At 46.0% G+C, this 27,870-nt stretch overlaps 12 non-coding genes across 12 annotated transcripts; all 12 read right to left on the reverse strand.

Moving 5' to 3' along the window:
- Nucleotides 1-943: 943 nt before the first annotated feature.
- LOC130309314 (U2 spliceosomal RNA) lies at nucleotides 944-1,134 on the reverse strand. Its single transcript, XR_008857994.1, has one exon. It is a non-coding gene; the product is annotated as a U2 spliceosomal RNA (small nuclear RNA).
- A 2,089-nt stretch (nucleotides 1,135-3,223) lies between these two features.
- Nucleotides 3,224-3,414, reverse strand: LOC130309326 (U2 spliceosomal RNA). Its single transcript, XR_008858005.1, has one exon. It is a non-coding gene; the product is annotated as a U2 spliceosomal RNA (small nuclear RNA).
- A 2,100-nt stretch (nucleotides 3,415-5,514) lies between these two features.
- LOC130309337 (U2 spliceosomal RNA) lies at nucleotides 5,515-5,705 on the reverse strand. The gene has a single exon (XR_008858016.1). It is a non-coding gene; the product is annotated as a U2 spliceosomal RNA (small nuclear RNA).
- Nucleotides 5,706-7,793: 2,088 nt separating this feature from the next.
- LOC130309342 (U2 spliceosomal RNA) lies at nucleotides 7,794-7,984 on the reverse strand. Its single transcript, XR_008858020.1, has one exon. It is a non-coding gene; the product is annotated as a U2 spliceosomal RNA (small nuclear RNA).
- Nucleotides 7,985-10,073: 2,089 nt separating this feature from the next.
- LOC130309303 (U2 spliceosomal RNA) lies at nucleotides 10,074-10,264 on the reverse strand. The gene has a single exon (XR_008857984.1). It is a non-coding gene; the product is annotated as a U2 spliceosomal RNA (small nuclear RNA).
- Nucleotides 10,265-12,362: 2,098 nt separating this feature from the next.
- LOC130309304 (U2 spliceosomal RNA) lies at nucleotides 12,363-12,553 on the reverse strand. Its single transcript, XR_008857985.1, has one exon. It is a non-coding gene; the product is annotated as a U2 spliceosomal RNA (small nuclear RNA).
- A 2,082-nt stretch (nucleotides 12,554-14,635) lies between these two features.
- On the reverse strand, nucleotides 14,636-14,826 carry LOC130309305 (U2 spliceosomal RNA). Its single transcript, XR_008857986.1, has one exon. It is a non-coding gene; the product is annotated as a U2 spliceosomal RNA (small nuclear RNA).
- Nucleotides 14,827-16,921: 2,095 nt separating this feature from the next.
- LOC130309306 (U2 spliceosomal RNA) lies at nucleotides 16,922-17,112 on the reverse strand. Its single transcript, XR_008857987.1, has one exon. It is a non-coding gene; the product is annotated as a U2 spliceosomal RNA (small nuclear RNA).
- A 2,094-nt stretch (nucleotides 17,113-19,206) lies between these two features.
- LOC130309307 (U2 spliceosomal RNA) lies at nucleotides 19,207-19,397 on the reverse strand. Its single transcript, XR_008857988.1, has one exon. It is a non-coding gene; the product is annotated as a U2 spliceosomal RNA (small nuclear RNA).
- Nucleotides 19,398-21,486: 2,089 nt separating this feature from the next.
- LOC130309309 (U2 spliceosomal RNA) lies at nucleotides 21,487-21,677 on the reverse strand. Its single transcript, XR_008857989.1, has one exon. It is a non-coding gene; the product is annotated as a U2 spliceosomal RNA (small nuclear RNA).
- A 2,101-nt stretch (nucleotides 21,678-23,778) lies between these two features.
- On the reverse strand, nucleotides 23,779-23,969 carry LOC130309310 (U2 spliceosomal RNA). Its single transcript, XR_008857990.1, has one exon. It is a non-coding gene; the product is annotated as a U2 spliceosomal RNA (small nuclear RNA).
- Nucleotides 23,970-26,062: 2,093 nt separating this feature from the next.
- LOC130309339 (U2 spliceosomal RNA) lies at nucleotides 26,063-26,253 on the reverse strand. Its single transcript, XR_008858018.1, has one exon. It is a non-coding gene; the product is annotated as a U2 spliceosomal RNA (small nuclear RNA).
- Nucleotides 26,254-27,870: the final 1,617 nt, after the last annotated feature.

The following is a 27,870-nucleotide window of genomic DNA, read 5'->3' on the forward strand; positions in this document are numbered from 1 at the left end:
TACTGATTTTTCCTGTCTGAATTTGTCGCACAGAAAGTTGCAGGCCAAATATGTGTGACATTTCTGCGACTTTAGCTTCTAGAGCATTTTTACAACATTATACATAGGTGCTGAATACATAAAAAGCGACTGTTCAGCGACAGACAAGTCGCATCGGCTGAAAGTAGGCCAGAATGTCAGTCCATGTTGGAGCAGGTTTAGATACAGTCTAAAGCATAGATCTCAAAGTCTGTGCACAGAATTTAGCAAGGGCCTCGCACCTTCTGATGCATCAGGTAGGTGCACTATAGCATAGCCTAACCCTCTGTACTTTGGTCTATATTGATGCGGGACATAGACAGCCAGCTGATGACCAATCCATTAGTGCAATGGATGGCTGGAAGCATTTGTCTTTGCCTTTGCAATACCACAGAAGCAATGCATGGTCAATGTACAGCAATGACACACCTGTGTGAACAGCCAGGAGACCCCCCCATGTTATGTTACATAGTTACATAGTTAGTACGGTCGAAAAAAGACATATGTCCATCAAGTTCAACCAGGGAATTAAGGGGTAGGGGTGTGGCGCGATATTGGGGAAGGGATGAGATTTTATATTTCTTCATAAGCATTAATCTTATTTTGTCAATTAGGAACATTCAGCACCCACCCGCTATCAAGGCAGCTGCCTATCATGTCATGCCCTACCTGCACAGGTGTGCTGGCTACTCAAATGATCCAATTAAGGAGGCCATTTAGTCAGCAGCAGCAGAAGTCCTGTGCCTGGACGCTCCAACAGCGGCCAGACACAAGCAGAAGCAGCAGAAGCAGCAGCAGCACCACCTTTTGTTTTTTGGCTGCAGCAGCAGCAGCAGCAGCAGCAAGGCCCACAGGGCTGGCTAGCTGGCTAGCCAGCAAGCAGGTAGCAATGAAAGTAGGAATCTTTCTTTTTAACCCTGTAAGGGGGTGGTGCACTGTACCCGAAGATACTGCCATATCGGGTCAATGCATAGGGCGACGGAAGCAAGCTTCGAAATCGGCCCCCGTTCTCAAAAATCCATTTAATATATGGTCCCCAGATAGGGGACGTATCAGATATTAAACTGATAAGAACAGATACTACACTTGATCTTAGCCAAAAGGCCGAGAAGCGATAACCGTGAAAGGGGCGGGCCCAACAAGGTCCCCTTCATGGGCACTATCACTGCTTGCTGTCAGGGAGGCTGCCAGACAATTTTCCATGCACACTCTGGGCTGGGGGGCAGTCAACCACCAGTACACACAGCAGAACCTAAACCCATACCATTATTGCTAAGCAGCAAGACAGGGGCCCATTGCACTCCCACGGGGCCTTTTTAAATGCAATCCATAACCCGGATTTGCCAGGAACCCTTCTTACTCCTCCTACTTGCATGTGACACTGGGCTTAGGATCTGCATAGGAAACACACACACAAGCACACACCTACCTTTGTTGCCTGCAGATGCCTCCTTGGCTGTCCCCAAACGGTATCAAACCAACACCCACGGGAAGCTGTAAGCATAGAGGACATGCCTGCACCCCATTGGACTTACCTGTGTGGGTTAAATCCGGGTTATTTGACAACCTATGGCGGTGATGGTTCTGCTCAGGCAGAGCAGTGCTGATGCTCCTCATAAAGCTGTCGCTGCTGTGAAGGTTCTAGGTGACATCACAATCCCTATGGTTACATACACAACAAAGCTGGGTTGTTGTTGTTTACACTCTGCAAGGCCTGTGGAAGTGAGTGACATCATAGCACTGTAGTTCTGAGGGTTCTAGATGGATGCAACAATCTCCTGTTGCTTCTATGAAGGCCATAATAGACGACATCACCAAACAGCTCCATAGTCACATACACAGCAAAGGAGAGATGTTGTTTACACCTAGTGATGTCAGTGGTATTGAGTGACATCACAGCACAGTGCTAAGGCTCCTGGGCCTGGACACAGCAGCGGCTGCAATATCTCAACGGAGAATACGTTTATATATATGTGTGTGTGTGCGCGTATATATATATATATATATATATATATATATATATATATATATATTTCTCCGCCGAAATCACTTTTAAACCCATTTCCACCTTTTTTTCCCTTCTCTTCCTCTTACTTTTTTTTCACGTTTTTTTACGTTTTTCTCCTTTTCGCCTCTTTTCTGGGCGTATTATTCTTCTTTTTCTTCTTTTTTTTCGTCTAATGCATACCCCATCAGTGCAGCAATGCTTATTCAATACCGCCAGCAGATGGAGACACTGGGGGATAATTTTCTAAGGATTTATACTGATTTTTCCTGTCTGAATTTGTCGCACAGAAAGTTGCAGGCCAAATATGTGTGACATTTCTGCGACTTTAGCTTCTAGAGCATTTTTACAACATTATACATAGGTGCTGAATACATAAAAAGCGACTGTTCAGCGACAGACAAGTCGCATCGGCTGAAAGTAGGCCAGAATGTCAGTCCATGTTGGAGCAGGTTTAGATACAGTCTAAAGCATAGATCTCAAAGTCTGTGCACAGAATTTAGCAAGGGCCTCGCACCTTCTGATGCATCAGGTAGGTGCACTATAGCATAGCCTAACCCTCTGTACTTTGGTCTATATTGATGCGGGACATAGACAGCCAGCTGATGACCAATCCATTAGTGCAATGGATGGCTGGAAGCATTTGTCTTTGCCTTTGCAATACCACAGAAGCAATGCATGGTCAATGTACAGCAATGACACACCTGTGTGAACAGCCAGGAGACCCCCCCATGTTATGTTACATAGTTACATAGTTAGTACGGTCGAAAAAAGACATATGTCCATCAAGTTCAACCAGGGAATTAAGGGGTAGGGGTGTGGCGCGATATTGGGGAAGGGATGAGATTTTATATTTCTTCATAAGCATTAATCTTATTTTGTCAATTAGGAACATTCAGCACCCACCCGCTATCAAGGCAGCTGCCTATCATGTCATGCCCTACCTGCACAGGTGTGCTGGCTACTCAAATGATCCAATTAAGGAGGCCATTTAGTCAGCAGCAGCAGAAGTCCTGTGCCTGGACGCTCCAACAGCGGCCAGACACAAGCAGAAGCAGCAGAAGCAGCAGCAGCACCACCTTTTGTTTTTTGGCTGCAGCAGCAGCAGCAGCAGCAGCAGGGCCCACAGGGCTGGCTAGCTGGCTAGCCAGCAAGCAGGTAGCAATGAAAGTAGGAATCTTTCTTTTTAACCCTGTAAGGGGGTGGTGCACTGTACCCGAAGATACTGCCATATCGGGTCAATGCATAGGGCGACGGAAGCAAGCTTCGAAATCGGCCCCCGTTCTCAAAAATCCATTTAATATATGGTCCCCAGATAGGGGACGTATCAGATATTAAACTGATAAGAACAGATACTACACTTGATCTTAGCCAAAAGGCCGAGAAGCGATAACCGTGAAAGGGGCGGGCCCAACAAGGTCCCCTTCATGGGCACTATCACTGCTTGCTGTCAGGGAGGCTGCCAGACAATTTTCCATGCACACTCTGGGCTGGGGGGCAGTCAACCACCAGTACACACAGCAGAACCTAAACCCATACCATTATTGCTAAGCAGCAAGACAGGGGCCCATTGCACTCCCACGGGGCCTTTTTAAATGCAATCCATAACCCGGATTTGCCAGGAACCCTTCTTACTCCTCCTACTTGCATGTGACACTGGGCTTAGGATCTGCATAGGAAACACACACACAAGCACACACCTACCTTTGTTGCCTGCAGATGCCTCCTTGGCTGTCCCCAAACGGTATCAAACCAACACCCACGGGAAGCTGTAAGCATAGAGGACATGCCTGCACCCCATTGGACTTACCTGTGTGGGTTAAATCCGGGTTATTTGACAACCTATGGCGGTGATGGTTCTGCTCAGGCAGAGCAGTGCTGATGCTCCTCATAAAGCTGTCGCTGCTGTGAAGGTTCTAGGTGACATCACAATCCCTATGGTTACATACACAACAAAGCTGGGTTGTTGTTGTTTACACTCTGCAAGGCCTGTGGAAGTGAGTGACATCATAGCACTGTAGTTCTGAGGGTTCTAGATGGATGCAACAATCTCCTGTTGCTTCTATGAAGGCCATAATAGACGACATCACCAAACAGCTCCATAGTCACATACACAGCAAAGGAGAGATGTTGTTTACACCTAGTGATGTCAGTGGTATTGAGTGACATCACAGCACAGTGCTAAGGCTCCTGGGCCTGGACACAGCAGCGGCTGCAATATCTCAACGGAGAATACGTTTATATATATGTGTGTGTGTGCGCGTATATATATATATATATATATATATATATATATATATATATATATATATATATTTCTCCGCCGAAATCACTTTTAAACCCATTTCCACCTTTTTTTCCCTTCTCTTCCTCTTACTTTTTTTTCACGTTTTTTTACGTTTTTCTCCTTTTCGCCTCTTTTCTGGGCGTATTATTCTTCTTTTTCTTCTTTTTTTTCGTCTAATGCATACCCCATCAGTGCAGCAATGCTTATTCAATACCGCCAGCAGATGGAGACACTGGGGGATAATTTTCTAAGGATTTATACTGATTTTTCCTGTCTGAATTTGTCGCACAGAAAGTTGCAGGCCAAATATGTGTGACATTTCTGCGACTTTAGCTTCTAGAGCATTTTTACAACATTATACATAGGTGCTGAATACATAAAAAGCGACTGTTCAGCGACAGACAAGTCGCATCGGCTGAAAGTAGGCCAGAATGTCAGTCCATGTTGGAGCAGGTTTAGATACAGTCTAAAGCATAGATCTCAAAGTCTGTGCACAGAATTTAGCAAGGGCCTCGCACCTTCTGATGCATCAGGTAGGTGCACTATAGCATAGCCTAACCCTCTGTACTTTGGTCTATATTGATGCGGGACATAGACAGCCAGCTGATGACCAATCCATTAGTGCAATGGATGGCCGGAAGCATTTGTCTTTGCCTTTGCAATACCACAGAAGCAATGCATGGTCAATGTACAGCAATGACACACCTGTGTGAACAGCCAGGAGACCCCCCCATGTTATGTTACATAGTTACATAGTTAGTACGGTCGAAAAAAGACATATGTCCATCAAGTTCAACCAGGGAATTAAGGGGTAGGGGTGTGGCGCGATATTGGGGAAGGGATGAGATTTTATATTTCTTCATAAGCATTAATCTTATTTTGTCAATTAGGAACATTCAGCACCCACCCGCTATCAAGGCAGCTGCCTATCATGTCATGCCCTACCTGCACAGGTGTGCTGGCTACTCAAATGATCCAATTAAGGAGGCCATTTAGTCAGCAGCAGCAGAAGTCCTGTGCCTGGACGCTCCAACAGCGGCCAGACACAAGCAGAAGCAGCAGAAGCAGCAGCAGCACCACCTTTTGTTTTTTGGCTGCAGCAGCAGCAGCAGCAGCAGCAGCAAGGCCCACAGGGCTGGCTAGCTGGCTAGCCAGCAAGCAGGTAGCAATGAAAGTAGGAATCTTTCTTTTTAACCCTGTAAGGGGGTGGTGCACTGTACCCGAAGATACTGCCATATCGGGTCAATGCATAGGGCGACGGAAGCAAGCTTCGAAATCGGCCCCCGTTCTCAAAAATCCATTTAATATATGGTCCCCAGATAGGGGACGTATCAGATATTAAACTGATAAGAACAGATACTACACTTGATCTTAGCCAAAAGGCCGAGAAGCGATAACCGTGAAAGGGGCGGGCCCAACAAGGTCCCCTTCATGGGCACTATCACTGCTTGCTGTCAGGGAGGCTGCCAGACAATTTTCCATGCACACTCTGGGCTGGGGGGCAGTCAACCACCAGTACACACAGCAGAACCTAAACCCATACCATTATTGCTAAGCAGCAAGACAGGGGCCCATTGCACTCCCACGGGGCCTTTTTAAATGCAATCCATAACCCGGATTTGCCAGGAACCCTTCTTACTCCTCCTACTTGCATGTGACACTGGGCTTAGGATCTGCATAGGAAACACACACACAAGCACACACCTACCTTTGTTGCCTGCAGATGCCTCCTTGGCTGTCCCCAAACGGTATCAAACCAACACCCACGGGAAGCTGTAAGCATAGAGGACATGCCTGCACCCCATTGGACTTACCTGTGTGGGTTAAATCCGGGTTATTTGACAACCTATGGCGGTGATGGTTCTGCTCAGGCAGAGCAGTGCTGATGCTCCTCATAAAGCTGTCGCTGCTGTGAAGGTTCTAGGTGACATCACAATCCCTATGGTTACATACACAACAAAGCTGGGTTGTTGTTGTTTACACTCTGCAAGGCCTGTGGAAGTGAGTGACATCATAGCACTGTAGTTCTGAGGGTTCTAGATGGATGCAACAATCTCCTGTTGCTTCTATGAAGGCCATAATAGACGACATCACCAAACAGCTCCATAGTCACATACACAGCAAAGGAGAGATGTTGTTTACACCTAGTGATGTCAGTGGTATTGAGTGACATCACAGCACAGTGCTAAGGCTCCTGGGCCTGGACACAGCAGCGGCTGCAATATCTCAACGGAGAATACGTTTATATATATGTGTGTGTGTGCGCGTATATATATATATATATATATATATATATATATATATATATTTCTCCGCCGAAATCACTTTTAAACCCATTTCCACCTTTTTTTCCCTTCTCTTCCTCTTACTTTTTTTTCACGTTTTTTTACGTTTTTCTCCTTTTCGCCTCTTTTCTGGGCGTATTATTCTTCTTTTTCTTCTTTTTTTTCGTCTAATGCATACCCCATCAGTGCAGCAATGCTTATTCAATACCGCCAGCAGATGGAGACACTGGGGGATAATTTTCTAAGGATTTATACTGATTTTTCCTGTCTGAATTTGTCGCACAGAAAGTTGCAGGCCAAATATGTGTGACATTTCTGCGACTTTAGCTTCTAGAGCATTTTTACAACATTATACATAGGTGCTGAATACATAAAAAGCGACTGTTCAGCGACAGACAAGTCGCATCGGCTGAAAGTAGGCCAGAATGTCAGTCCATGTTGGAGCAGGTTTAGATACAGTCTAAAGCATAGATCTCAAAGTCTGTGCACAGAATTTAGCAAGGGCCTCGCACCTTCTGATGCATCAGGTAGGTGCACTATAGCATAGCCTAACCCTCTGTACTTTGGTCTATATTGATGCGGGACATAGACAGCCAGCTGATGACCAATCCATTAGTGCAATGGATGGCTGGAAGCATTTGTCTTTGCCTTTGCAATACCACAGAAGCAATGCATGGTCAATGTACAGCAATGACACACCTGTGTGAACAGCCAGGAGACCCCCCCATGTTATGTTACATAGTTACATAGTTAGTACGGTCGAAAAAAGACATATGTCCATCAAGTTCAACCAGGGAATTAAGGGGTAGGGGTGTGGCGCGATATTGGGGAAGGGATGAGATTTTATATTTCTTCATAAGCATTAATCTTATTTTGTCAATTAGGAACATTCAGCACCCACCCGCTATCAAGGCAGCTGCCTATCATGTCATGCCCTACCTGCACAGGTGTGCTGGCTACTCAAATGATCCAATTAAGGAGGCCATTTAGTCAGCAGCAGCAGAAGTCCTGTGCCTGGACGCTCCAACAGCGGCCAGACACAAGCAGAAGCAGCAGAAGCAGCAGCAGCACCACCTTTTGTTTTTTGGCTGCAGCAGCAGCAGCAGCAGCAGCAGCAAGGCCCACAGGGCTGGCTAGCTGGCTAGCCAGCAAGCAGGTAGCAATGAAAGTAGGAATCTTTCTTTTTAACCCTGTAAGGGGGTGGTGCACTGTACCCGAAGATACTGCCATATCGGGTCAATGCATAGGGCGACGGAAGCAAGCTTCGAAATCGGCCCCCGTTCTCAAAAATCCATTTAATATATGGTCCCCAGATAGGGGACGTATCAGATATTAAACTGATAAGAACAGATACTACACTTGATCTTAGCCAAAAGGCCGAGAAGCGATAACCGTGAAAGGGGCGGGCCCAACAAGGTCCCCTTCATGGGCACTATCACTGCTTGCTGTCAGGGAGGCTGCCAGACAATTTTCCATGCACACTCTGGGCTGGGGGGCAGTCAACCACCAGTACACACAGCAGAACCTAAACCCATACCATTATTGCTAAGCAGCAAGACAGGGGCCCATTGCACTCCCACGGGGCCTTTTTAAATGCAATCCATAACCCGGATTTGCCAGGAACCCTTCTTACTCCTCCTACTTGCATGTGACACTGGGCTTAGGATCTGCATAGGAAACACACACACAAGCACACACCTACCTTTGTTGCCTGCAGATGCCTCCTTGGCTGTCCCCAAACGGTATCAAACCAACACCCACGGGAAGCTGTAAGCATAGAGGACATGCCTGCACCCCATTGGACTTACCTGTGTGGGTTAAATCCGGGTTATTTGACAACCTATGGCGGTGATGGTTCTGCTCAGGCAGAGCAGTGCTGATGCTCCTCATAAAGCTGTCGCTGCTGTGAAGGTTCTAGGTGACATCACAATCCCTATGGTTACATACACAACAAAGCTGGGTTGTTGTTGTTTACACTCTGCAAGGCCTGTGGAAGTGAGTGACATCATAGCACTGTAGTTCTGAGGGTTCTAGATGGATGCAACAATCTCCTGTTGCTTCTATGAAGGCCATAATAGACGACATCACCAAACAGCTCCATAGTCACATACACAGCAAAGGAGAGATGTTGTTTACACCTAGTGATGTCAGTGGTATTGAGTGACATCACAGCACAGTGCTAAGGCTCCTGGGCCTGGACACAGCAGCGGCTGCAATATCTCAACGGAGAATACGTTTATATATATGTGTGTGTGTGCGCGTATATATATATATATATATATATATATATATATATATATATATATTTCTCCGCCGAAATCACTTTTAAACCCATTTCCACCTTTTTTTCCCTTCTCTTCCTCTTACTTTTTTTTCACGTTTTTTTACGTTTTTCTCCTTTTCGCCTCTTTTCTGGGCGTATTATTCTTCTTTTTCTTCTTTTTTTTCGTCTAATGCATACCCCATCAGTGCAGCAATGCTTATTCAATACCGCCAGCAGATGGAGACACTGGGGGATAATTTTCTAAGGATTTATACTGATTTTTCCTGTCTGAATTTGTCGCACAGAAAGTTGCAGGCCAAATATGTGTGACATTTCTGCGACTTTAGCTTCTAGAGCATTTTTACAACATTATACATAGGTGCTGAATACATAAAAAGCGACTGTTCAGCGACAGACAAGTCGCATCGGCTGAAAGTAGGCCAGAATGTCAGTCCATGTTGGAGCAGGTTTAGATACAGTCTAAAGCATAGATCTCAAAGTCTGTGCACAGAATTTAGCAAGGGCCTCGCACCTTCTGATGCATCAGGTAGGTGCACTATAGCATAGCCTAACCCTCTGTACTTTGGTCTATATTGATGCGGGACATAGACAGCCAGCTGATGACCAATCCATTAGTGCAATGGATGGCTGGAAGCATTTGTCTTTGCCTTTGCAATACCACAGAAGCAATGCATGGTCAATGTACAGCAATGACACACCTGTGTGAACAGCCAGGAGACCCCCCCATGTTATGTTACATAGTTACATAGTTAGTACGGTCGAAAAAAGACATATGTCCATCAAGTTCAACCAGGGAATTAAGGGGTAGGGGTGTGGCGCGATATTGGGGAAGGGATGAGATTTTATATTTCTTCATAAGCATTAATCTTATTTTGTCAATTAGGAACATTCAGCACCCACCCGCTATCAAGGCAGCTGCCTATCATGTCATGCCCTACCTGCACAGGTGTGCTGGCTACTCAAATGATCCAATTAAGGAGGCCATTTAGTCAGCAGCAGCAGAAGTCCTGTGCCTGGACGCTCCAACAGCGGCCAGACACAAGCAGAAGCAGCAGAAGCAGCAGCAGCACCACCTTTTGTTTTTTGGCTGCAGCAGCAGCAGCAGCAGCAGCAAGGCCCACAGGGCTGGCTAGCTGGCTAGCCAGCAAGCAGGTAGCAATGAAAGTAGGAATCTTTCTTTTTAACCCTGTAAGGGGGTGGTGCACTGTACCCGAAGATACTGCCATATCGGGTCAATGCATAGGGCGACGGAAGCAAGCTTCGAAATCGGCCCCCGTTCTCAAAAATCCATTTAATATATGGTCCCCAGATAGGGGACGTATCAGATATTAAACTGATAAGAACAGATACTACACTTGATCTTAGCCAAAAGGCCGAGAAGCGATAACCGTGAAAGGGGCGGGCCCAACAAGGTCCCCTTCATGGGCACTATCACTGCTTGCTGTCAGGGAGGCTGCCAGACAATTTTCCATGCACACTCTGGGCTGGGGGGCAGTCAACCACCAGTACACACAGCAGAACCTAAACCCATACCATTATTGCTAAGCAGCAAGACAGGGGCCCATTGCACTCCCACGGGGCCTTTTTAAATGCAATCCATAACCCGGATTTGCCAGGAACCCTTCTTACTCCTCCTACTTGCATGTGACACTGGGCTTAGGATCTGCATAGGAAACACACACACAAGCACACACCTACCTTTGTTGCCTGCAGATGCCTCCTTGGCTGTCCCCAAACGGTATCAAACCAACACCCACGGGAAGCTGTAAGCATAGAGGACATGCCTGCACCCCATTGGACTTACCTGTGTGGGTTAAATCCGGGTTATTTGACAACCTATGGCGGTGATGGTTCTGCTCAGGCAGAGCAGTGCTGATGCTCCTCATAAAGCTGTCGCTGCTGTGAAGGTTCTAGGTGACATCACAATCCCTATGGTTACATACACAACAAAGCTGGGTTGTTGTTGTTTACACTCTGCAAGGCCTGTGGAAGTGAGTGACATCATAGCACTGTAGTTCTGAGGGTTCTAGATGGATGCAACAATCTCCTGTTGCTTCTATGAAGGCCATAATAGACGACATCACCAAACAGCTCCATAGTCACATACACAGCAAAGGAGAGATGTTGTTTACACCTAGTGATGTCAGTGGTATTGAGTGACATCACAGCACAGTGCTAAGGCTCCTGGGCCTGGACACAGCAGCGGCTGCAATATCTCAACGGAGAATACGTTTATATATATGTGTGTGTGTGCGCGTATATATATATATATATATATATATATATATATATATATATATTCTCCGCCGAAATCACTTTTAAACCCATTTCCACCTTTTTTTCCCTTCTCTTCCTCTTACTTTTTTTTCACGTTTTTTTACGTTTTTCTCCTTTTCGCCTCTTTTCTGGGCGTATTATTCTTCTTTTTCTTCTTTTTTTTCGTCTAATGCATACCCCATCAGTGCAGCAATGCTTATTCAATACCGCCAGCAGATGGAGACACTGGGGGATAATTTTCTAAGGATTTATACTGATTTTTCCTGTCTGAATTTGTCGCACAGAAAGTTGCAGGCCAAATATGTGTGACATTTCTGCGACTTTAGCTTCTAGAGCATTTTTACAACATTATACATAGGTGCTGAATACATAAAAAGCGACTGTTCAGCGACAGACAAGTCGCATCGGCTGAAAGTAGGCCAGAATGTCAGTCCATGTTGGAGCAGGTTTAGATACAGTCTAAAGCATAGATCTCAAAGTCTGTGCACAGAATTTAGCAAGGGCCTCGCACCTTCTGATGCATCAGGTAGGTGCACTATAGCATAGCCTAACCCTCTGTACTTTGGTCTATATTGATGCGGGACATAGACAGCCAGCTGATGACCAATCCATTAGTGCAATGGATGGCTGGAAGCATTTGTCTTTGCCTTTGCAATACCACAGAAGCAATGCATGGTCAATGTACAGCAATGACACACCTGTGTGAACAGCCAGGAGACCCCCCCATGTTATGTTACATAGTTACATAGTTAGTACGGTCGAAAAAAGACATATGTCCATCAAGTTCAACCAGGGAATTAAGGGGTAGGGGTGTGGCGCGATATTGGGGAAGGGATGAGATTTTATATTTCTTCATAAGCATTAATCTTATTTTGTCAATTAGGAACATTCAGCACCCACCCGCTATCAAGGCAGCTGCCTATCATGTCATGCCCTACCTGCACAGGTGTGCTGGCTACTCAAATGATCCAATTAAGGAGGCCATTTAGTCAGCAGCAGCAGAAGTCCTGTGCCTGGACGCTCCAACAGCGGCCAGACACAAGCAGAAGCAGCAGCAGAAGCAGCAGCAGCACCACCTTTTGTTTTTTGGCTGCAGCAGCAGCAGCAGCAGCAGCAGCAGCAGCAAGGCCCACAGGGCTGGCTAGCTGGCTAGCCAGCAAGCAGGTAGCAATGAAAGTAGGAATCTTTCTTTTTAACCCTGTAAGGGGGTGGTGCACTGTACCCGAAGATACTGCCATATCGGGTCAATGCATAGGGCGACGGAAGCAAGCTTCGAAATCGGCCCCCGTTCTCAAAAATCCATTTAATATATGGTCCCCAGATAGGGGACGTATCAGATATTAAACTGATAAGAACAGATACTACACTTGATCTTAGCCAAAAGGCCGAGAAGCGATAACCGTGAAAGGGGCGGGCCCAACAAGGTCCCCTTCATGGGCACTATCACTGCTTGCTGTCAGGGAGGCTGCCAGACAATTTTCCATGCACACTCTGGGCTGGGGGGCAGTCAACCACCAGTACACACAGCAGAACCTAAACCCATACCATTATTGCTAAGCAGCAAGACAGGGGCCCATTGCACTCCCACGGGGCCTTTTTAAATGCAATCCATAACCCGGATTTGCCAGGAACCCTTCTTACTCCTCCTACTTGCATGTGACACTGGGCTTAGGATCTGCATAGGAAACACACACACAAGCACACACCTACCTTTGTTGCCTGCAGATGCCTCCTTGGCTGTCCCCAAACGGTATCAAACCAACACCCACGGGAAGCTGTAAGCATAGAGGACATGCCTGCACCCCATTGGACTTACCTGTGTGGGTTAAATCCGGGTTATTTGACAACCTATGGCGGTGATGGTTCTGCTCAGGCAGAGCAGTGCTGATGCTCCTCATAAAGCTGTCGCTGCTGTGAAGGTTCTAGGTGACATCACAATCCCTATGGTTACATACACAACAAAGCTGGGTTGTTGTTGTTTACACTCTGCAAGGCCTGTGGAAGTGAGTGACATCATAGCACTGTAGTTCTGAGGGTTCTAGATGGATGCAACAATCTCCTGTTGCTTCTATGAAGGCCATAATAGACGACATCACCAAACAGCTCCATAGTCACATACACAGCAAAGGAGAGATGTTGTTTACACCTAGTGATGTCAGTGGTATTGAGTGACATCACAGCACAGTGCTAAGGCTCCTGGGCCTGGACACAGCAGCGGCTGCAATATCTCAACGGAGAATACGTTTATATATATGTGTGTGTGTGCGCGTATATATATATATATATATATATATATATATATATATATATTTCTCCGCCGAAATCACTTTTAAACCCATTTCCACCTTTTTTTCCCTTCTCTTCCTCTTACTTTTTTTTCACGTTTTTTTACGTTTTTCTCCTTTTCGCCTCTTTTCTGGGCGTATTATTCTTCTTTTTCTTCTTTTTTTTCGTCTAATGCATACCCCATCAGTGCAGCAATGCTTATTCAATACCGCCAGCAGATGGAGACACTGGGGGATAATTTTCTAAGGATTTATACTGATTTTTCCTGTCTGAATTTGTCGCACAGAAAGTTGCAGGCCAAATATGTGTGACATTTCTGCGACTTTAGCTTCTAGAGCATTTTTACAACATTATACATAGGTGCTGAATACATAAAAAGCGACTGTTCAGCGACAGACAAGTCGCATCGGCTGAAAGTAGGCCAGAATGTCAGTCCATGTTGGAGCAGGTTTAGATACAGTCTAAAGCATAGATCTCAAAGTCTGTGCACAGAATTTAGCAAGGGCCTCGCACCTTCTGATGCATCAGGTAGGTGCACTATAGCATAGCCTAACCCTCTGTACTTTGGTCTATATTGATGCGGGACATAGACAGCCAGCTGATGACCAATCCATTAGTGCAATGGATGGCTGGAAGCATTTGTCTTTGCCTTTGCAATACCACAGAAGCAATGCATGGTCAATGTACAGCAATGACACACCTGTGTGAACAGCCAGGAGACCCCCCCATGTTATGTTACATAGTTACATAGTTAGTACGGTCGAAAAAAGACATATGTCCATCAAGTTCAACCAGGGAATTAAGGGGTAGGGGTGTGGCGCGATATTGGGGAAGGGATGAGATTTTATATTTCTTCATAAGCATTAATCTTATTTTGTCAATTAGGAACATTCAGCACCCACCCGCTATCAAGGCAGCTGCCTATCATGTCATGCCCTACCTGCACAGGTGTGCTGGCTACTCAAATGATCCAATTAAGGAGGCCATTTAGTCAGCAGCAGCAGAAGTCCTGTGCCTGGACGCTCCAACAGCGGCCAGACACAAGCAGAAGCAGCAGAAGCAGCAGCAGCAGCACCACCTTTTGTTTTTTGGCTGCAGCAGCAGCAGCAGCAAGGCCCACAGGGCTGGCTAGCTGGCTAGCCAGCAAGCAGGTAGCAATGAAAGTAGGAATCTTTCTTTTTAACCCTGTAAGGGGGTGGTGCACTGTACCCGAAGATACTGCCATATCGGGTCAATGCATAGGGCGACGGAAGCAAGCTTCGAAATCGGCCCCCGTTCTCAAAAATCCATTTAATATATGGTCCCCAGATAGGGGACGTATCAGATATTAAACTGATAAGAACAGATACTACACTTGATCTTAGCCAAAAGGCCGAGAAGCGATAACCGTGAAAGGGGCGGGCCCAACAAGGTCCCCTTCATGGGCACTATCACTGCTTGCTGTCAGGGAGGCTGCCAGACAATTTTCCATGCACACTCTGGGCTGGGGGGCAGTCAACCACCAGTACACACAGCAGAACCTAAACCCATACCATTATTGCTAAGCAGCAAGACAGGGGCCCATTGCACTCCCACGGGGCCTTTTTAAATGCAATCCATAACCCGGATTTGCCAGGAACCCTTCTTACTCCTCCTACTTGCATGTGACACTGGGCTTAGGATCTGCATAGGAAACACACACACAAGCACACACCTACCTTTGTTGCCTGCAGATGCCTCCTTGGCTGTCCCCAAACGGTATCAAACCAACACCCACGGGAAGCTGTAAGCATAGAGGACATGCCTGCACCCCATTGGACTTACCTGTGTGGGTTAAATCCGGGTTATTTGACAACCTATGGCGGTGATGGTTCTGCTCAGGCAGAGCAGTGCTGATGCTCCTCATAAAGCTGTCGCTGCTGTGAAGGTTCTAGGTGACATCACAATCCCTATGGTTACATACACAACAAAGCTGGGTTGTTGTTGTTTACACTCTGCAAGGCCTGTGGAAGTGAGTGACATCATAGCACTGTAGTTCTGAGGGTTCTAGATGGATGCAACAATCTCCTGTTGCTTCTATGAAGGCCATAATAGACGACATCACCAAACAGCTCCATAGTCACATACACAGCAAAGGAGAGATGTTGTTTACACCTAGTGATGTCAGTGGTATTGAGTGACATCACAGCACAGTGCTAAGGCTCCTGGGCCTGGACACAGCAGCGGCTGCAATATCTCAACGGAGAATACGTTTATATATATGTGTGTGTGTGCGCGTATATATATATATATATATATATATATATATATATATATATATATATTTCTCCGCCGAAATCACTTTTAAACCCATTTCCACCTTTTTTTCCCTTCTCTTCCTCTTACTTTTTTTTCACGTTTTTTTACGTTTTTCTCCTTTTCGCCTCTTTTCTGGGCGTATTATTCTTCTTTTTCTTCTTTTTTTTTCGTCTAATGCATACCCCATCAGTGCAGCAATGCTTATTCAATACCGCCAGCAGATGGAGACACTGGGGGATAATTTTCTAAGGATTTATACTGATTTTTCCTGTCTGAATTTGTCGCACAGAAAGTTGCAGGCCAAATATGTGTGACATTTCTGCGACTTTAGCTTCTAGAGCATTTTTACAACATTATACATAGGTGCTGAATACATAAAAAGCGACTGTTCAGCGACAGACAAGTCGCATCGGCTGAAAGTAGGCCAGAATGTCAGTCCATGTTGGAGCAGGTTTAGATACAGTCTAAAGCATAGATCTCAAAGTCTGTGCACAGAATTTAGCAAGGGCCTCGCACCTTCTGATGCATCAGGTAGGTGCACTATAGCATAGCCTAACCCTCTGTACTTTGGTCTATATTGATGCGGGACATAGACAGCCAGCTGATGACCAATCCATTAGTGCAATGGATGGCTGGAAGCATTTGTCTTTGCCTTTGCAATACCACAGAAGCAATGCATGGTCAATGTACAGCAATGACACACCTGTGTGAACAGCCAGGAGACCCCCCCATGTTATGTTACATAGTTACATAGTTAGTACGGTCGAAAAAAGACATATGTCCATCAAGTTCAACCAGGGAATTAAGGGGTAGGGGTGTGGCGCGATATTGGGGAAGGGATGAGATTTTATATTTCTTCATAAGCATTAATCTTATTTTGTCAATTAGGAACATTCAGCACCCACCCGCTATCAAGGCAGCTGCCTATCATGTCATGCCCTACCTGCACAGGTGTGCTGGCTACTCAAATGATCCAATTAAGGAGGCCATTTAGTCAGCAGCAGCAGAAGTCCTGTGCCTGGACGCTCCAACAGCGGCCAGACACAAGCAGAAGCAGCAGAAGCAGCAGCAGCAGCACCACCTTTTGTTTTTTGGCTGCAGCAGCAGCAGCAGCAGCAGCAAGGCCCACAGGGCTGGCTAGCTGGCTAGCCAGCAAGCAGGTAGCAATGAAAGTAGGAATCTTTCTTTTTAACCCTGTAAGGGGGTGGTGCACTGTACCCGAAGATACTGCCATATCGGGTCAATGCATAGGGCGACGGAAGCAAGCTTCGAAATCGGCCCCCGTTCTCAAAAATCCATTTAATATATGGTCCCCAGATAGGGGACGTATCAGATATTAAACTGATAAGAACAGATACTACACTTGATCTTAGCCAAAAGGCCGAGAAGCGATAACCGTGAAAGGGGCGGGCCCAACAAGGTCCCCTTCATGGGCACTATCACTGCTTGCTGTCAGGGAGGCTGCCAGACAATTTTCCATGCACACTCTGGGCTGGGGGGCAGTCAACCACCAGTACACACAGCAGAACCTAAACCCATACCATTATTGCTAAGCAGCAAGACAGGGGCCCATTGCACTCCCACGGGGCCTTTTTAAATGCAATCCATAACCCGGATTTGCCAGGAACCCTTCTTACTCCTCCTACTTGCATGTGACACTGGGCTTAGGATCTGCATAGGAAACACACACACAAGCACACACCTACCTTTGTTGCCTGCAGATGCCTCCTTGGCTGTCCCCAAACGGTATCAAACCAACACCCACGGGAAGCTGTAAGCATAGAGGACATGCCTGCACCCCATTGGACTTACCTGTGTGGGTTAAATCCGGGTTATTTGACAACCTATGGCGGTGATGGTTCTGCTCAGGCAGAGCAGTGCTGATGCTCCTCATAAAGCTGTCGCTGCTGTGAAGGTTCTAGGTGACATCACAATCCCTATGGTTACATACACAACAAAGCTGGGTTGTTGTTGTTTACACTCTGCAAGGCCTGTGGAAGTGAGTGACATCATAGCACTGTAGTTCTGAGGGTTCTAGATGGATGCAACAATCTCCTGTTGCTTCTATGAAGGCCATAATAGACGACATCACCAAACAGCTCCATAGTCACATACACAGCAAAGGAGAGATGTTGTTTACACCTAGTGATGTCAGTGGTATTGAGTGACATCACAGCACAGTGCTAAGGCTCCTGGGCCTGGACACAGCAGCGGCTGCAATATCTCAACGGAGAATACGTTTATATATATGTGTGTGTGTGCGCGTATATATATATATATATATATATATATATATATATATATATATATATTTCTCCGCCGAAATCACTTTTAAACCCATTTCCACCTTTTTTTCCCTTCTCTTCCTCTTACTTTTTTTTCACGTTTTTTTACGTTTTTCTCCTTTTCGCCTCTTTTCTGGGCGTATTATTCTTCTTTTTCTTCTTTTTTTTCGTCTAATGCATACCCCATCAGTGCAGCAATGCTTATTCAATACCGCCAGCAGATGGAGACACTGGGGGATAATTTTCTAAGGATTTATACTGATTTTTCCTGTCTGAATTTGTCGCACAGAAAGTTGCAGGCCAAATATGTGTGACATTTCTGCGACTTTAGCTTCTAGAGCATTTTTACAACATTATACATAGGTGCTGAATACATAAAAAGCGACTGTTCAGCGACAGACAAGTCGCATCGGCTGAAAGTAGGCCAGAATGTCAGTCCATGTTGGAGCAGGTTTAGATACAGTCTAAAGCATAGATCTCAAAGTCTGTGCACAGAATTTAGCAAGGGCCTCGCACCTTCTGATGCATCAGGTAGGTGCACTATAGCATAGCCTAACCCTCTGTACTTTGGTCTATATTGATGCGGGACATAGACAGCCAGCTGATGACCAATCCATTAGTGCAATGGATGGCTGGAAGCATTTGTCTTTGCCTTTGCAATACCACAGAAGCAATGCATGGTCAATGTACAGCAATGACACACCTGTGTGAACAGCCAGGAGACCCCCCCATGTTATGTTACATAGTTACATAGTTAGTACGGTCGAAAAAAGACATATGTCCATCAAGTTCAACCAGGGAATTAAGGGGTAGGGGTGTGGCGCGATATTGGGGAAGGGATGAGATTTTATATTTCTTCATAAGCATTAATCTTATTTTGTCAATTAGGAACATTCAGCACCCACCCGCTATCAAGGCAGCTGCCTATCATGTCATGCCCTACCTGCACAGGTGTGCTGGCTACTCAAATGATCCAATTAAGGAGGCCATTTAGTCAGCAGCAGCAGAAGTCCTGTGCCTGGACGCTCCAACAGCGGCCAGACACAAGCAGAAGCAGCAGAAGCAGCAGCAGCAGCACCACCTTTTGTTTTTTGGCTGCAGCAGCAGCAGCAGCAGCAGCAAGGCCCACAGGGCTGGCTAGCTGGCTAGCCAGCAAGCAGGTAGCAATGAAAGTAGGAATCTTTCTTTTTAACCCTGTAAGGGGGTGGTGCACTGTACCCGAAGATACTGCCATATCGGGTCAATGCATAGGGCGACGGAAGCAAGCTTCGAAATCGGCCCCCGTTCTCAAAAATCCATTTAATATATGGTCCCCAGATAGGGGACGTATCAGATATTAAACTGATAAGAACAGATACTACACTTGATCTTAGCCAAAAGGCCGAGAAGCGATAACCGTGAAAGGGGCGGGCCCAACAAGGTCCCCTTCATGGGCACTATCACTGCTTGCTGTCAGGGAGGCTGCCAGACAATTTTCCATGCACACTCTGGGCTGGGGGGCAGTCAACCACCAGTACACACAGCAGAACCTAAACCCATACCATTATTGCTAAGCAGCAAGACAGGGGCCCATTGCACTCCCACGGGGCCTTTTTAAATGCAATCCATAACCCGGATTTGCCAGGAACCCTTCTTACTCCTCCTACTTGCATGTGACACTGGGCTTAGGATCTGCATAGGAAACACACACACAAGCACACACCTACCTTTGTTGCCTGCAGATGCCTCCTTGGCTGTCCCCAAACGGTATCAAACCAACACCCACGGGAAGCTGTAAGCATAGAGGACATGCCTGCACCCCATTGGACTTACCTGTGTGGGTTAAATCCGGGTTATTTGACAACCTATGGCGGTGATGGTTCTGCTCAGGCAGAGCAGTGCTGATGCTCCTCATAAAGCTGTCGCTGCTGTGAAGGTTCTAGGTGACATCACAATCCCTATGGTTACATACACAACAAAGCTGGGTTGTTGTTGTTTACACTCTGCAAGGCCTGTGGAAGTGAGTGACATCATAGCACTGTAGTTCTGAGGGTTCTAGATGGATGCAACAATCTCCTGTTGCTTCTATGAAGGCCATAATAGACGACATCACCAAACAGCTCCATAGTCACATACACAGCAAAGGAGAGATGTTGTTTACACCTAGTGATGTCAGTGGTATTGAGTGACATCACAGCACAGTGCTAAGGCTCCTGGGCCTGGACACAGCAGCGGCTGCAATATCTCAACGGAGAATACGTTTATATATATGTGTGTGTGTGCGCGTATATATATATATATATATATATATATATATATATATATATATATTTCTCCGCCGAAATCACTTTTAAACCCATTTCCACCTTTTTTTCCCTTCTCTTCCTCTTACTTTTTTTTCACGTTTTTTTACGTTTTTCTCCTTTTCGCCTCTTTTCTGGGCGTATTATTCTTCTTTTTCTTCTTTTTTTTCGTCTAATGCATACCCCATCAGTGCAGCAATGCTTATTCAATACCGCCAGCAGATGGAGACACTGGGGGATAATTTTCTAAGGATTTATACTGATTTTTCCTGTCTGAATTTGTCGCACAGAAAGTTGCAGGCCAAATATGTGTGACATTTCTGCGACTTTAGCTTCTAGAGCATTTTTACAACATTATACATAGGTGCTGAATACATAAAAAGCGACTGTTCAGCGACAGACAAGTCGCATCGGCTGAAAGTAGGCCAGAATGTCAGTCCATGTTGGAGCAGGTTTAGATACAGTCTAAAGCATAGATCTCAAAGTCTGTGCACAGAATTTAGCAAGGGCCTCGCACCTTCTGATGCATCAGGTAGGTGCACTATAGCATAGCCTAACCCTCTGTACTTTGGTCTATATTGATGCGGGACATAGACAGCCAGCTGATGACCAATCCATTAGTGCAATGGATGGCTGGAAGCATTTGTCTTTGCCTTTGCAATACCACAGAAGCAATGCATGGTCAATGTACAGCAATGACACACCTGTGTGAACAGCCAGGAGACCCCCCCATGTTATGTTACATAGTTACATAGTTAGTACGGTCGAAAAAAGACATATGTCCATCAAGTTCAACCAGGGAATTAAGGGGTAGGGGTGTGGCGCGATATTGGGGAAGGGATGAGATTTTATATTTCTTCATAAGCATTAATCTTATTTTGTCAATTAGGAACATTCAGCACCCACCCGCTATCAAGGCAGCTGCCTATCATGTCATGCCCTACCTGCACAGGTGTGCTGGCTACTCAAATGATCCAATTAAGGAGGCCATTTAGTCAGCAGCAGCAGAAGTCCTGTGCCTGGACGCTCCAACAGCGGCCAGACACAAGCAGAAGCAGCAGAAGCAGCAGCAGCACCACCTTTTGTTTTTTGGCTGCAGCAGCAGCAGCAGCAGCAGCAAGGCCCACAGGGCTGGCTAGCTGGCTAGCCAGCAAGCAGGTAGCAATGAAAGTAGGAATCTTTCTTTTTAACCCTGTAAGGGGGTGGTGCACTGTACCCGAAGATACTGCCATATCGGGTCAATGCATAGGGCGACGGAAGCAAGCTTCGAAATCGGCCCCCGTTCTCAAAAATCCATTTAATATATGGTCCCCAGATAGGGGACGTATCAGATATTAAACTGATAAGAACAGATACTACACTTGATCTTAGCCAAAAGGCCGAGAAGCGATAACCGTGAAAGGGGCGGGCCCAACAAGGTCCCCTTCATGGGCACTATCACTGCTTGCTGTCAGGGAGGCTGCCAGACAATTTTCCATGCACACTCTGGGCTGGGGGGCAGTCAACCACCAGTACACACAGCAGAACCTAAACCCATACCATTATTGCTAAGCAGCAAGACAGGGGCCCATTGCACTCCCACGGGGCCTTTTTAAATGCAATCCATAACCCGGATTTTGCCAGGAACCCTTCTTACTCCTCCTACTTGCATGTGACACTGGGCTTAGGATCTGCATAGGAAACACACACACAAGCACACACCTACCTTTGTTGCCTGCAGATGCCTCCTTGGCTGTCCCCAAACGGTATCAAACCAACACCCACGGGAAGCTGTAAGCATAGAGGACATGCCTGCACCCCATTGGACTTACCTGTGTGGGTTAAATCCGGGTTATTTGACAACCTATGGCGGTGATGGTTCTGCTCAGGCAGAGCAGTGCTGATGCTCCTCATAAAGCTGTCGCTGCTGTGAAGGTTCTAGGTGACATCACAATCCCTATGGTTACATACACAACAAAGCTGGGTTGTTGTTGTTTACACTCTGCAAGGCCTGTGGAAGTGAGTGACATCATAGCACTGTAGTTCTGAGGGTTCTAGATGGATGCAACAATCTCCTGTTGCTTCTATGAAGGCCATAATAGACGACATCACCAAACAGCTCCATAGTCACATACACAGCAAAGGAGAGATGTTGTTTACACCTAGTGATGTCAGTGGTATTGAGTGACATCACAGCACAGTGCTAAGGCTCCTGGGCCTGGACACAGCAGCGGCTGCAATATCTCAACGGAGAATACGTTTATATATATGTGTGTGTGTGCGCGTATATATATATATATATATATATATATATATATATATATATATATATATATATTTCTCCGCCGAAATCACTTTTAAACCCATTTCCACCTTTTTTTCCCTTCTCTTCCTCTTACTTTTTTTTCACGTTTTTTTACGTTTTTCTCCTTTTCGCCTCTTTTCTGGGCGTATTATTCTTCTTTTTCTTCTTTTTTTTCGTCTAATGCATACCCCATCAGTGCAGCAATGCTTATTCAATACCGCCAGCAGATGGAGACACTGGGGGATAATTTTCTAAGGATTTATACTGATTTTTCCTGTCTGAATTTGTCGCACAGAAAGTTGCAGGCCAAATATGTGTGACATTTCTGCGACTTTAGCTTCTAGAGCATTTTTACAACATTATACATAGGTGCTGAATACATAAAAAGCGACTGTTCAGCGACAGACAAGTCGCATCGGCTGAAAGTAGGCCAGAATGTCAGTCCATGTTGGAGCAGGTTTAGATACAGTCTAAAGCATAGATCTCAAAGTCTGTGCACAGAATTTAGCAAGGGCCTCGCACCTTCTGATGCATCAGGTAGGTGCACTATAGCATAGCCTAACCCTCTGTACTTTGGTCTATATTGATGCGGGACATAGACAGCCAGCTGATGACCAATCCATTAGTGCAATGGATGGCTGGAAGCATTTGTCTTTGCCTTTGCAATACCACAGAAGCAATGCATGGTCAATGTACAGCAATGACACACCTGTGTGAACAGCCAGGAGACCCCCCCATGTTATGTTACATAGTTACATAGTTAGTACGGTCGAAAAAAGACATATGTCCATCAAGTTCAACCAGGGAATTAAGGGGTAGGGGTGTGGCGCGATATTGGGGAAGGGATGAGATTTTATATTTCTTCATAAGCATTAATCTTATTTTGTCAATTAGGAACATTCAGCACCCACCCGCTATCAAGGCAGCTGCCTATCATGTCATGCCCTACCTGCACAGGTGTGCTGGCTACTCAAATGATCCAATTAAGGAGGCCATTTAGTCAGCAGCAGCAGAAGTCCTGTGCCTGGACGCTCCAACAGCGGCCAGACACAAGCAGAAGCAGCAGAAGCAGCAGCAGCACCACCTTTTGTTTTTTGGCTGCAGCAGCAGCAGCAGCAGCAGCAGCAAGGCCCACAGGGCTGGCTAGCTGGCTAGCCAGCAAGCAGGTAGCAATGAAAGTAAGAATCTTTCTTTTTAACCCTGTAAGGGGGTGGTGCACTGTACCCGAAGATACTGCCATATCGGGTCAATGCATAGGGCGACGGAAGCAAGCTTCGAAATCGGCCCCCGTTCTCAAAAATCCATTTAATATATGGTCCCCAGATAGGGGACGTATCAGATATTAAACTGATAAGAACAGATACTACACTTGATCTTAGCCAAAAGGCCGAGAAGCGATAACCGTGAAAGGGGCGGGCCCAACAAGGTCCCCTTCATGGGCACTATCACTGCTTGCTGTCAGGGAGGCTGCCAGACAATTTTCCATGCACACTCTGGGCTGGGGGGCAGTCAACCACCAGTACACACAGCAGAACCTAAACCCATACCATTATTGCTAAGCAGCAAGACAGGGGCCCATTGCACTCCCACGGGGCCTTTTTAAATGCAATCCATAACCCGGATTTGCCAGGAACCCTTCTTACTCCTCCTACTTGCATGTGACACTGGGCTTAGGATCTGCATAGGAAACACACACACAAGCACACACCTACCTTTGTTGCCTGCAGATGCCTCCTTGGCTGTCCCCAAACGGTATCAAACCAACACCCACGGGAAGCTGTAAGCATAGAGGACATGCCTGCACCCCATTGGACTTACCTGTGTGGGTTAAATCCGGGTTATTTGACAACCTATGGCGGTGATGGTTCTGCTCAGGCAGAGCAGTGCTGATGCTCCTCATAAAGCTGTCGCTGCTGTGAAGGTTCTAGGTGACATCACAATCCCTATGGTTACATACACAACAAAGCTGGGTTGTTGTTGTTTACACTCTGCAAGGCCTGTTGAAGTGATTGACATTATAGCACTGTAGTTCTGAGGGTTCTAGATGGATGCAACAATCTCCTGTTGCTTCTATGAAGGCCATAATAGACGACATCACCAAACAGCTCCATAGTCACATACACAGCAAAGGAGAGATGTTGTTTACACCTAGTGATGTCAGTGGTATTGAGTGACATCACAGCACAGTGCTAAGGCTCCTGGGCCTGGACACAGCAGCGGCTGCAATATCTCAACGGAGAATACGTTTATATATATGTGTGTGTGTGCGCGTATATATATATATATATATATATATATATATATATATATATATATATTCTCCGCCGAAATCACTTTTAAACCCATTTCCACCTTTTTTTCCCTTCTCTTCCTCTTACTTTTTTTTCACGTTTTTTTACGTTTTTCTCCTTTTCGCCTCTTTTCTGGGCGTATTATTCTTCTTTTTCTTCTTTTTTTTCGTCTAATGCATACCCCATCAGTGCAGCAATGCTTATTCAATACCGCCAGCAGATGGAGACACTGGGGGATAATTTTCTAAGGATTTATACTGATTTTTCCTGTCTGAATTTGTCGCACAGAAAGTTGCAGGCCAAATATGTGTGACATTTCTGCGACTTTAGCTTCTAGAGCATTTTTACAACATTATACATAGGTGCTGAATACATAAAAAGCGACTGTTCAGCGACAGACAAGTCGCATCGGCTGAAAGTAGGCCAGAATGTCAGTCCATGTTGGAGCAGGTTTAGATACAGTCTAAAGCATAGATCTCAAAGTCTGTGCACAGAATTTAGCAAGGGCCTCGCACCTTCTGATGCATCAGGTAGGTGCACTATAGCATAGCCTAACCCTCTGTACTTTGGTCTATATTGATGCGGGACATAGACAGCCAGCTGATGACCAATCCATTAGTGCAATGGATGGCTGGAAGCATTTGTCTTTGCCTTTGCAATACCACAGAAGCAATGCATGGTCAATGTACAGCAATGACACACCTGTGTGAACAGCCAGGAGACCCCCCCATGTTATGTTACATAGTTACATAGTTAGTACGGTCGAAAAAAGACATATGTCCATCAAGTTCAACCAGGGAATTAAGGGGTAGGGGTGTGGCGCGATATTGGGGAAGGGATGAGATTTTATATTTCTTCATAAGCATTAATCTTATTTTGTCAATTAGGAACATTCAGCACCCACCCGCTATCAAGGCAGCTGCCTATCATGTCATGCCCTACCTGCACAGGTGTGCTGGCTACTCAAATGATCCAATTAAGGAGGCCATTTAGTCAGCAGCAGCAGAAGTCCTGTGCCTGGACGCTCCAACAGCGGCCAGACACAAGCAGAAGCAGCAGAAGCAGCAGCAGCACCACCTTTTGTTTTTTGGCTGCAGCAGCAGCAGCAGCAGCAGCAGCAAGGCCCACAGGGCTGGCTAGCTGGCTAGCCAGCAAGCAGGTAGCAATGAAAGTAGGAATCTTTCTTTTTAACCCTGTAAGGGGGTGGTGCACTGTACCCGAAGATACTGCCATATTGGGTCAATGCATAGGGCGACGGAAGCAAGCTTCGAAATCGGCCCCCGTTCTCAAAAATCCATTTAATATATGGTCCCCAGATAGGGGACGTATCAGATATTAAACTGATAAGAACAGATACTACACTTGATCTTAGCCAAAAGGCCGAGAAGCGATAACCGTGAAAGGGGCGGGCCCAACAAGGTCCCCTTCATGGGCACTATCACTGCTTGCTGTCAGGGAGGCTGCCAGACAATTTTCCATGCACACTCTGGGCTGGGGGGCAGTCAACCACCAGTACACACAGCAGAACCTAAACCCATACCATTATTGCTAAGCAGCAAGACAGGGGCCCATTGCACTCCCACGGGGCCTTTTTAAATGCAATCCATAACCCGGATTTGCCAGGAACCCTTCTTACTCCTCCTACTTGCATGTGACACTGGGCTTAGGATCTGCATAGGAAACACACACACAAGCACACACCTACCTTTGTTGCCTGCAGATGCCTCCTTGGCTGTCCCCAAACGGTATCAAACCAACACCCACGGGAAGCTGTAAGCATAGAGGACATGCCTGCACCCCATTGGACTTACCTGTGTGGGTTAAATCCGGGTTATTTGACAACCTATGGCGGTGATGGTTCTGCTCAGGCAGAGCAGTGCTGATGCTCCTCATAAAGCTGTCGCTGCTGTGAAGGTTCTAGGTGACATCACAATCCCTATGGTTACATACACAACAAAGCTGGGTTGTTGTTGTTTACACTCTGCAAGGCCTGTGGAAGTGAGTGACATCATAGCACTGTAGTTCTGAGGGTTCTAGATGGATGCAACAATCTCCTGTTGCTTCTATGAAGGCCATAATAGACGACATCACCAAACAGCTCCATAGTCACATACACAGCAAAGGAGAGATGTTGTTTACACCTAGTGATGTCAGTGGTATTGAGTGACATCACAGCACAGTGCTAAGGCTCCTGGGCCTGGACACAGCAGCGGCTGCAATATCTCAACGGAGAATACGTTTATATATATGTGTGTGTGTGCGCGTATATATATATATATATATATATATATATATATATATATATATTTCTCCGCCGAAATCACTTTTAAACCCATTTCCACCTTTTTTTCCCTTCTCTTCCTCTTACTTTTTTTTCACGTTTTTTTACGTTTTTCTCCTTTTCGCCTCTTTTCTGGGCGTATTATTCTTCTTTTTCTTCTTTTTTTTCGTCTAATGCATACCCCATCAGTGCAGCAATGCTTATTCAATACCGCCAGCAGATGGAGACACTGGGGGATAATTTTCTAAGGATTTATACTGATTTTTCCTGTCTGAATTTGTCGCACAGAAAGTTGCAGGCCAAATATGTGTGACATTTCTGCGACTTTAGCTTCTAGAGCATTTTTACAACATTATACATAGGTGCTGAATACATAAAAAGCGACTGTTCAGCGACAGACAAGTCGCATCGGCTGAAAGTAGGCCAGAATGTCAGTCCATGTTGGAGCAGGTTTAGATACAGTCTAAAGCATAGATCTCAAAGTCTGTGCACAGAATTTAGCAAGGGCCTCGCACCTTCTGATGCATCAGGTAGGTGCACTATAGCATAGCCTAACCCTCTGTACTTTGGTCTATATTGATGCGGGACATAGACAGCCAGCTGATGACCAATCCATTAGTGCAATGGATGGCTGGAAGCATTTGTCTTTGCCTTTGCAATACCACAGAAGCAATGCATGGTCAATGTACAGCAATGACACACCTGTGTGAACAGCCAGGAGACCCCCC

This window comes from Hyla sarda, unplaced genomic scaffold (assembly GCF_029499605.1).
Source record: "Hyla sarda isolate aHylSar1 unplaced genomic scaffold, aHylSar1.hap1 scaffold_1525, whole genome shotgun sequence".
NCBI classification, from domain to species: domain Eukaryota; kingdom Metazoa; phylum Chordata; class Amphibia; order Anura; family Hylidae; genus Hyla; species Hyla sarda.